The following is a 10,860-nucleotide window of genomic DNA, read 5'->3' on the forward strand; positions in this document are numbered from 1 at the left end:
TGCCTTGTAGACTACCATCCCTCATTCCGTGTTCATTCATGCCCTTCTGTGTTCTTGGTTTGAAGAGAGACATGACAGAAGAAATAAAAGGTACAGGTGGTCTGCTTCTAGTTCTGAGTCCAGAAGCATCAAGAACCCATATCGTAGACAAAAATCTTTGGCAGAACCCATGAAGAACAAGAGCAAGGAGTTCCTGTTCACCTAGTGGCTCATACAGAAAGTGTTCCGGCATCATTTTGCAGGCCTCCTCTGGGAGTGGCTGGACACTTAAGAAGAAATGATGGTGGCTGAGGAGCCCGAGGAATAAGGTGGAGGTGATGGTGGTGACTGAGCGGAGCCCAATGACAGATGGCTGGGCACAGATTAGTGTTGGTAGTAGGAGACCTGCACATCCCACACCGGTGCAACAGTTTGCCGGCTAAATTCAAAAAACTGCTGGTGCCAGGAAAGATTCAGCACATTCTCTGTACTGGAAACCTTTGCACCAGAGAGTTATGACTATCTCAAGATTCTCGCCGGTGATGTTCATATTGTGAGAGGAGACCTCGATGAGCATCTGAATTATCCAGAACAGAAAGTTGTGATGGTTGGACAGTTCAAAATTGGTTTGATCCATGGGCATCAAGTTATTCCATGGGGAGGTAGGGCCAGCCACGCTCTGTTGCAGAGGCAGTTTGATGTGGACATTCTTATCTCGGGACACACACGCAAACTTGAAGCATTTGAGCATGAAAATAAATTCTACATTAACCCAGGTTCTGCCACTGGAGCATATAATGCCTTGGAAACAAACATTATTCCTTCATTTGTGTTGATGGACATCCAGGCTTCTACAGTTGTCACTTACGTGTATCAGCTAATTGGAGATGATGTGAAAGTAGAACGAATTGAACACAAAAAATCTTAAAAGCCAGGCCTGTCTTACTGGTTTTTTTTTTTTCATGCCCCTGTTCAAATCAAGTAGTTAAACATTTATGTATCACTTTTATAATATTTTGCAGTAAAATATATCATCTTCTGTTAATACAATGTTCTAAGCTTCTTGTAAACTATAAGAATATATTCCCATTTTCATATATGATTTCTATGAAAAAATATCCATCATACAGTAAATGGTCACGTGTTAAGAAAAATTTATCCTTGTAAATATCTTCAAAGTTGATATCTGGAACTTTATTACAAAAGTAGTGCATGAGGAAAAAGAATCTAGATTTTCTTGTATACATTTTTCTCTCTAGTAATAAACAGTTACCTTTCCTTTATTAAAAAAAAGAAGAAGAAATGATGGTATGGTGTGTTTAGATGTACACCTATGGCGTGTCATGGAGGCACATCACCCTTCCTTTCTGGGCTCAAGTGGTTCGAGGAAACAAACATTCCTGTGTCGCCCACTGAGGCAGGTGGGATCCTACCAAGGAGACATGGACCTTTCCAAGCCAGCACGCAGGAGAAAAGTTGGGTTGTCCTAACGTACTCACAAAAGTCATTAAAGTGGCGTGTGAACTGGTAATGACCAGACATGGGTTCCATCCATGGCTACCCGTACCAGGATGACAGAAAGACACAGGATGCTTGCTCTGTCCCACAAATAAAACCTGTAAAACTACTAAGAGAAATACAAATTCTTGGAACTAAAAACAAAAATACCCAGTTTTTAATTGAGAAAGCCGGTATACAAGCAGTCTGTCTTCAACTGGCATGTATGGGGTGGGGGCAGAGGCTGGTAACCTGGGTCGGAGGGCAGCCTGGGCTTGGGTTAGACCCTGGATAATAAGGCAGGGACTTAGCACCCCTCCGGCCTGTCTCTCAATTCGCCTGCCCTTTCGCTCTGGATCCAGGCTTCTGTGCCCTGCATGGAAGTAACTGCAGAGCTGACAGCATCGCCTGGGTGCTATGGTCTGGGACAGGATTTAACGCACACAGGAGTGAGCTCACTATTCCAACATGTCTTCTGTTTCCTTTGAACAGGGTATCTGTGATCTGAATTTATTTCTAGTAGGAAAGAAAACCATAGATTTATTAGTTGTTACAAATTCGCTAACAGAAAATAAAGAGGCCTATGAAAGGAGGCAGTAAGAGGATCTGAGCTCGGGCACCTGGGTGGCTCAGTCGGTTAAGTCCGACTCTTGATTTGGGCTCAGGTCATGATTTTGGCCCCGAGTCAGGCTCCATGCTCAGTGGAGAGTCCGCTTGGGGATTTTCTCTCCCTCTGCCCCTCCCCCTGCTTGCATGCGCACGCACTCTCTCTAAAATAAATAAATCTTAAAAAAAAAAAAAAAGGCTCTGAGCTCTTCTGGGTGGGGCATCAGGGAGGACTTAACCCAAAGTGGATTGGGTCAGCATTGGAAAAGACTGGGACAAAGGATAGACAAGAGAAAAGGACTGCAAGCAAAAGAAAAGTAGCAAAGTAGCACATGTTAAAAATCCATGGCCTGGGAAGGAGCATGAAAGGTGCAGCATAAGCGGGAGGGGTGTCGGTGGGCAGAAGTGAGAGGTGGGAATGGGCACTGGAGCACAAAGAGTGAGCCGACGTCTGTGGCCCCCTCTACGTGTCTGACCGTCTCCACACACCATCCCTCTGAACCTGGACCAACCAAAGACAAGAATCCTCTTGAGGTCAGGAATCATTTAATGAACATATGCCTTGTAAATAGCAAAAGACATAGAAACTGGTGGTGTGTCCAATTGTATGCTTGATAAAGGAACGAGAGATGTGGCAAAGGAATTGTATTCAGTCCAAGATTAGATGAGAAGCCCTTTCAGGATTGGATCACACCTGTAAGTAGATTTCAGGGAGGTGTAAGGAATGGGGACAGAAAGAGGGCACTTTGTTGAAGCAACTGGTGTGTGGGGTTTGTGTAAGTATCTGAAAATACAGGGGATGACCTAGCTGAGAACGCACTGTTTGCCACCATCCCCAGAGGCTCCTGGGACGGACTCCATTATTCTGATGTCATGTTTGTACGATTGTGTCTTCCATTGTTTGAAGGAAAGTAGATTTTTTTCTCTGCTTAATGGTTTTGAATATGAGATGAAGTATATATATATGCATATATATATGTATACATATATGTATATATATATATATATGACCCTTATTTGTCCTTTATTAGCTGTGCTGATTCATCTCCTAGTACTTGAGTTTTATTTCTTCATTGAGTAAATATATTTATTGAGAGCCCCTGTGAGGAAGGTACTGATCTAGGCTCTGGGTTTCTTTGCTCTGGTAGCCCTACCAGAGTAATAAACTTGATGTTGGACTACATTCTTTGTGTCCATGTGCCCACACCATTGTTTTCTTGCTGGACTTCGACTTGTTCCCAAGAGCAAGATCACAGCATTTATGGAATGGGATTACTTTATTAGTGGCTTGACTTGTTTTGCTGTAGAAGTATCAGTACATTGGGTTTGGGAGTCATGACCTAGATCCCACTGAGCCATTTATGTAATGCACTATGTATAGTGCATGAATTAAATACCCTTTGTTACTCAAAATAGGAATTCCAAACCCTGTGTAACCCTAATGGCTTCAGGGAGGTGTCCCCAACTTATGTCAAAGGAAAAACCATTTTGAAACTAGAGTTTTATACTAGCCAAAATTATATTTTAATGTAAGGACCTAAAAAGTGATTGTCTGGTATTAATCAGCACAATTAACAACCAGAAGACTTGCAAAAAAAAAAAAAAAAAAAAGACACCCACCAAAACACTATTTTGGAAATAATATTTAATAAGAAAACACGTAAATAAAGCCAGGAAATGATTCAGGATGAAAGGTAAGTAAGAATGAACAGCAACCTTAATTAGGTCTGTCACCGTCTCAAAAATAAACCAAGCCCTGACTGAAGAGAAAGAAAATGGAGAGTATTAACACAGGGGCTAAGGAGTAGTGAAGAGAGAATGCAGATGAACTCACGAAGTTACTTGTCCTTGGGGGACGACGGGAATACACATGTTAAAATGTTGACAAAGAAGGAGAGAAAGAAGCATAGAGTAAGGGTTACAAATTGAAATAATGATTTCCACAGAGCCTGCACCATTAACTAACTGGAATTAAAAGTAAAACTTAATAGGGGCACCTGGGTGGCTCAGTTGGTTGTGTGTCTGGCTCTTGATTTCGGCTCAGGTCATGATCTCAGTGTTACACAATCCAGCCCTGCGCCAGGCTCCGCCCTGGGCATGGAGTCTGCTTGAGATTCTCTCCCTCTCCCTCTGCCCCTACCCCTCTCATGCTCTCTCTCTCTCTTTCAAAATAAATAAATAAATAAATAAATAAATAAATAAATAAATAAAATTGAAATAAAGATGGCATAAGTTAGCCAAAATAAAACATTCAAAGAATACACATAAAGGGCAAAACCTGAAGACACAAAGTGTTTTCTTTTAATCTACTTAACATGTTGTTGACAAAAGGTTGTTTGAGTGTTGAAGGAAAGTTGGGAAAATTTTGTCATGCAAACTGTAATCTAATCAGACAATTTTATCTTAGTCAGTTAATTAGAAATAGACTGTAAGACAAAGAGCATCAGCAGAACTGGGATTTCGTCACTGAAGGGCGGCAGGATGCGCCACCCCACTGGGCCACTTCAGCATGTGCGGAGCTGGAGCTGACTCAGGACAAGGTTTTTTCCTCCCTTCTACCTGCCTGAAAGAATTTGGAAAGGGGCCCTGCACCAGGAGGAGAGAGATTACCAGAGGTAACGGAGAGACTCATCTGCCTGGCAGGGCAAACACTGGGGACCAAACATCTGCTCTTCTCATCCTCCTGTGAAGCACCTGCCGGCCCTCTGGAGCCTCAGACACCCGCCCCTCTCCTTAGCTCAGAATGGTCTATAAGCCTCCAGCTGCCTCTGTGGCTCGTTTCCTTGTGGGGTCCTCATACTATGAAATTAAATTTGTTTTGCTCCTGTTAACCTGTCTTTTTATTACAAGGGGTTCTTAGCCTGAAAACTTCAGGACCCTGAAATGTACAACAGTTCTAATTATGTATTTCCTAATAGTAATAAAAATATATTATTTGTTATCATTTTATATTCCTTTGTATTACTTAAAATAGTGTGATGTATTATGTCGCTTATTTTTATCTCTCTTTATATATATATATATATACTTATATATATATATAAATATACACATAGATATATTTGCAATATTTATATTAGAAATTGGGGAAAACTGAATGGAAAATTTGACAAATTCCTTCTTATGTTTCAAGATTTTAGCATTTTTCACTTACTAAACAGACAAAATAAAGAAAAAAATTCAGAAAATATTTTTTAAGTTGACCGCCAAAGTTAAAAAGGTTAAATAAAAAACTTTATGTACTACTTAGGAAAATGTTACCTTCCTCTCGAGCGCACCTGGAACGGTTGTATACTGGGTTCTGCAGAAAGACTAAAGCATTTCACAAGGTAGTTCACAGATTTGACTCTGGCCACTTCCTTCCTATAAATTTGCATCACCAGATTTGCCTCAGCCTCTGAGGAACCCAGGGAGCGAGTCTGCCTCAACCTGAAACATTGTCCTGCCATTCGAGGCAGAGCAGACCCACAGCGCTTAGGAAAACACTGGGCGCCAAGTGCATGACTGAGAGTGCTCCTGAACCTGAGAAATGTTCTACTGTGTGTGGGTGTTCTCATGTTTTGTGAAATCGGGATAATACCATAGAATATAGTTTTATGTCCAGATGTGTTTTCTTACTTAATATCATTGCATAATACTTTTTTCATCCCAACATCCTGTCCCCTATCCCAGCTCCCACCACAGCCGGCAAGTTCCCTGGGCCCCCTCCAGGCTAGAAAGCCAAGGCCCACTTCTGAATATCAACTCATGCTATAAACACCCACAGAATGAATTTTAAAATCTGCAGTCGTCACGTGCTGTGTTCAGGCCTCAGCAGTAGTAGAATACAGGATGTCTCTTCTATCCCCAGGGAAATGAAGGATGAGGATGAAGCCACAGTGGTTTTCACTTTTCCGAACACAGTTGATCCCTTCTCCCCACTTCTCCCCCACCCCAAGAACCAGACCGAATTCTTCCCCTTGTGAACTTGGGGTGACAAGCTAAGCCCTGGATCTGTCTGTATGGAGAATGTCACAGGACCCGTGAATGCAAATCTCCTACTCTGGTATCTAGATCCTGAGGCCTTCATGAGAAATAGAGAATCACGCCTTGTAGTAGCAGGAAGAGAAATCAGTAAAGATCTCAGACTCAGACCTGCAAGATGTTAGGGTCTTGTGAAGGGCGGAGGAAGATGAAGTGTTTTGGAAGATGACAAGGCAAAAGCAGTGGCTAGAGTCGCTTGTCGAGGACTGGCTGTGTCCAGCTTCGATGTCCTTCAGGCCAGGAATGTGTCCTTATGAAATAATTTGAGACTCCTCCCATCAATGTCTATAACTTTCAGTTTCATCAGCCAGAGAAACTGAACAGTTTCCTTCCTGTAAACATCTTAGTCACAATGAAAAATTACAGCCAAGTTTTTTTTCTTAATTTTGTTGTTGTTGTTGTTGTTGTTAAAAGAAAAAAATGGTCCGTAGCTGCAAGGAGTTACGGCCCTGAAATTTTCTTACCCGGCAGGCAGACTTAAATGTGGATCAGCAGATACCAACACCCTTAACCGGGGCTCGAGTTTCAAAGGGGAGCGGTGAGTCATCCAGCCACTTCTCCCCGCTTTCTTTCTCCTTTGGGGCCCCCTCTGGCAGCAGGTGAGGGACCGTCGAGGTCTGTCATCACCAGCACTTGAGCCCACCTCCTGGATGGAGGGAGTCGGCTGTAAAGATCCTTTGGCTTCAATGCCCTGTCACGCACATGCTAGGGGCCTGATAAAGGGACAAAATCATAACAACTACGTGAATCCTTCCTAGAGTATTTGTAAATGAATTGTGCACTATTTGTCTGCTTGCCTATGCCTGGAATCCTTCCCTTCAGTGACTGAATTTCAGTTTTATTCTTGCCATTCTCAGTTATACAGAGAAAACAAGTGTGTAATGTGTGTAATTGCCTTATATAAATACGATAACCAAGTCTTTCAGAATTTGAAAAAACACTAAGCCTCTAAAAGGGTTGAAGGCCAGGGGCGCCTGGGTGGCTCAGTCGTTAAGCGTCTGCCTTCGGCTCAGGTCGTGATCCCAGGGTCCTGGGATCGAGCCCTGCATCGGGCTCCCTGCTCTGCAGGAAGCCTGCTTCTCCCTCTCCCACTCCCCCTGCTTGTGTTTCCTCTCTCGCTGTGTCTCTCTGTCGAATAAATAAATAAAATCTTAAAAAAAATAAAATAAAATAAAAATAAAAGGGTTGAAGGCCTGATAAATACTTTTCCTTGTTTTTTTTTTTTTATTTTGTTTTTTTAATCCTACGAAGGGCACGGGATACACCCTGGAGAATCTGAAGATGCCAAATAAATGGAAGGAATCAGCAGGCAGTATTGTAACCTGCTGTGCGATCTTCACGAAGGATGAGGCCATGACTGGAAGGGGGACTCTCAAAGACCAGCTAAATTTGGCCTATGATGTGAAGTCATCTAAAGGACAAAAAACTTACTGCATTAATCCACACCAGGGTGATGGAGAAGAAGTTGAAGTCTGAATTGGGAAACCATCTGGATAATTCCACCAAAGCAGCAGTAAGTCAGCGAAAACCAAGGAGGACCTGCCAGGGTGACACACACATCTGTGGGTTTCCATGATTCTTTATTACAGATTTTAACACTGCTGAGGTGGGTGCATCAGGCTGGTCTTAAGGTAAAGGGTAGAGAGGGACCTTAGGGAGGCTATTACTCATCAGTTAAAGAATTGCTCTATAAGAATGATCTCTTTAAGAGAATGCACACAGAATAATAAAGGCAAAGTGAAGGGACTATCCTAGGAGACAAATATGGCAGGGTTATGAAGCTGCTGATTATATAAGAGTCGAGATGATAGCAGCGTGCAAATAGTTTTTATGGATTGAAATACTCCTTCCAACTATAATTAAGCAGAGTCGACAGTCTTGAATGTTTAATCATATGCTTAACTGTTGAATGTATTTCCATCCCAGGCAATAGCAGCCAATCTATTTCTTATTCTGATGACACGTCACAACCAGAATCCAAGCTTGGTTGGAAATGCATTATTTAAACGTGAATAAATGACTACTGATACAGTTCAGTTGGGCTTAAAAAGATTGTATCTCACATACACAAATATCGACTATTCTTCTTTGGTCATTGATCATTGTGGCAAAAAATAGATAATCATAGCTGATTAAATGCCAGACTTGCCTAATGAATCTTTTTCTATAGAACTTTCAGGGAGCTATCTTGAGAGAATGTGCATTAATAGGGCCCCCAATCCATACCCTGCCAAGTGGGAAGACTTCACCACCATCGAGAGTCAGAAGATAGTCTTAGTTTTTTGCATTCGATCACCAGCCAAAGTTTTTTGCATTCGATCACCAGCAAGTCAAGACTTCTAATTCCGTGTGTTGGAGAAGAAAATTGAGCAAACATTGGAGGGCTTGCCTTACGTAACTTGAACAACCCATTCACAATCGTTCCTGAAGTTTATAATATTGATCTTGGAAATCTTGTTTGCTCTCTAGATAAAAGAATAATAAATTTAAATATACCTTTAACCACTTAAGTGACCAAGGAAAATAAAAACAGTAAAAAAGAAAAAAAAAGAAAGAAAGAAAAAAGAAAAACAAAGCCCACCTTGCATAGCATTGAAATTGCGGACGGATGACCACTGCAAGCCAGAAACAACAACTGCTTTTCGTTGTAACAAGTGTGCACGGGGCTGAGTGGCCAACTCAGTGTTCATTTCCAAAAAACTAGTGCTGTGTTCCAAGAAATGAGAGAGACATGCTGGTAGACCCCCATGCGTCCCTGAATGCATCAGTCTCAGGGCTGTGTTGCTAGAGCCGTGGCCTTGAGCGTGAATAAACAGGACTTGTCAGTGTCGGAGATCTAGGAGACAGCGTGCCAACAGAAACCCTGGGGGCAGACTGGCTCGCCTTCATGATCCTCTCTCCACAGAGGCCTGGGATTGCATGAGTTGCACCAGAATGCTTTATGAAGAGAAAGTTGCCTCATCTTTAGAAGGAAGTGTGAGAGGCAAGGATGGGAAACAAATCCATGGAGCCCATGGAGTCCATGGAGCCTCCTCCTCAGACCGGAAATACTTAAGAGTGGTGTGAGCTTGGGACGCCTGGCTGGTGCAGTCGGTTAAGCATCTGCCTCTTGGTTTCGGCTCAGGCTGTAATCTCAGGGTCATGAGATTGAGCCCCGTGTCGGACTGTGTGCTCAGCGTGGAGTCTGCTTGAGATTCTCTCTCTCTCTCTCTCCCTCTGCCCCTCCTGCTCATTCTCTCTCAAATAAAAAAATCTTTAAAAAAAAGAGTGGTGTGAGCTGACACTATGCAGGGCAGTCACCTTTGTGACTGGACCTTACTTGTCTGACTTCTCATCGATGTGACCAATCTACCAGAACCCAGGAAAGCACCTTCCCATGGAAGTGCATCAGCAATAATAGATTTCTGTGTGAAAGGAACACTAGTAACAATGGAACGCAGCCTGAAAGAAACTGTACAACTACTTAGAGCGACATAATAGGACAAAGGAGAATATAAGCATGTTCATTACAGACATAACTGTAACACAGGATATGAAAATTCATACTACATAGGATTACTGTTGTTTCAAATGCATTTGAGGACATCCATGCATTTTAGCATTTTATCCCTTAAGTCCATTCTTCCCTCTCCATATGCACTCATAAGATGATCATAAGGTCTTAAACAAATAAAATAGGCTACAGAATATTGATTAGTGTAGGATGCCATTTTCAGGAAATATTATGTGTGTCCGATGTAGTGAAAATCGGGAAGGGCACATATGTGATACAACTGGATTTCAGATAAGTTACATTTTGTTTCAGTGATTTGTGGTCTGGATTTAGACATTTTTGCTAAGATAATTGTATATTAATTGCATAAGAAGAAAGTTAAAAAAAAAGGGAAAGAAAGAGAAGAAAAGATAAAAAATTGTAGCTGATACAGTTTTGCTACGCTGGTCCACCGTAATCTCATCCCTTTCCTTGTGTCTAATACACTACTCTCCTTTCACACAATGACTCACTGGTATTTCAATGACCTATTAGGCCAGGCTTCGTATTTGTGGGACATAGCAGGAGTCTGGCAAATCCAAGTTTCAGGGAAAAATAATCAGAACTAATAAAATCATGCAAGTATAAAATGCAGCTTACTCATTTCATTTCCAGGTGTTTGTGTGTGGTTTTCCTTCTGCCTGGATTTCCCTAGACCCTTAAACTCTTCTCCTTTTCCCACTACTTTCCTGCGTGTCTCTGTGTATGCGGCCGGACATCCTTTGACCTCAATTTATATATTACTTCTTGCCTAGATTAGATGACCCTCAGGTGTGTTTCTTTGGACCCTGTGAAATTCTCATCTTGGTACTTGGTGTTATTTTGTTGGGCAATTGTATTTATTGGGAGCACACTCTGAGGAGGTCCTGAGTTAGTAACTTGGATAAAGTACTTTAAAAGAAAGACAGGGCACTCCTACTCCTGAAGCTTATAGTGTGGATGAAATGACAATTAATAATTATAGTTGTCACAAGTGGTAGAAAAGAAAAAACCAAGATCCTATACAAGTAAATACAAAGAAGACTTCTAGCTTAAGACAGGGCCTAAGGGAGGATTTCCTGAGAAGGAGACATTAAATCGGGAACCAGAGGACGAAAAGGGTCGACCAAGTTAAGTTTGTGAGAGTCCTTCAGCAGAAGGAAGCAGTGTATTGAAGAAACTCTGAGTAGAAAGCAAAAGGAAGACACTTGAGAGACTCAGTAGACCATGAACCCATTGCCGTG

General features: G+C 42.0%; 1 pseudogene; it reads left to right on the forward strand.

The window, feature by feature from the left end:
- Positions 1-348: 348 nt before the first annotated feature.
- LOC116627478 lies at positions 349-907 on the forward strand (annotated as a pseudogene).
- Positions 908-10,860: the final 9,953 nt, after the last annotated feature.

Source organism: Phoca vitulina, unplaced genomic scaffold (assembly GCF_004348235.1).
Source record: "Phoca vitulina isolate PV1807 unplaced genomic scaffold, GSC_HSeal_1.0 scaffold97, whole genome shotgun sequence".
In the NCBI taxonomy this organism is placed as follows: Eukaryota; Metazoa; Chordata; class Mammalia; order Carnivora; family Phocidae; genus Phoca; species Phoca vitulina.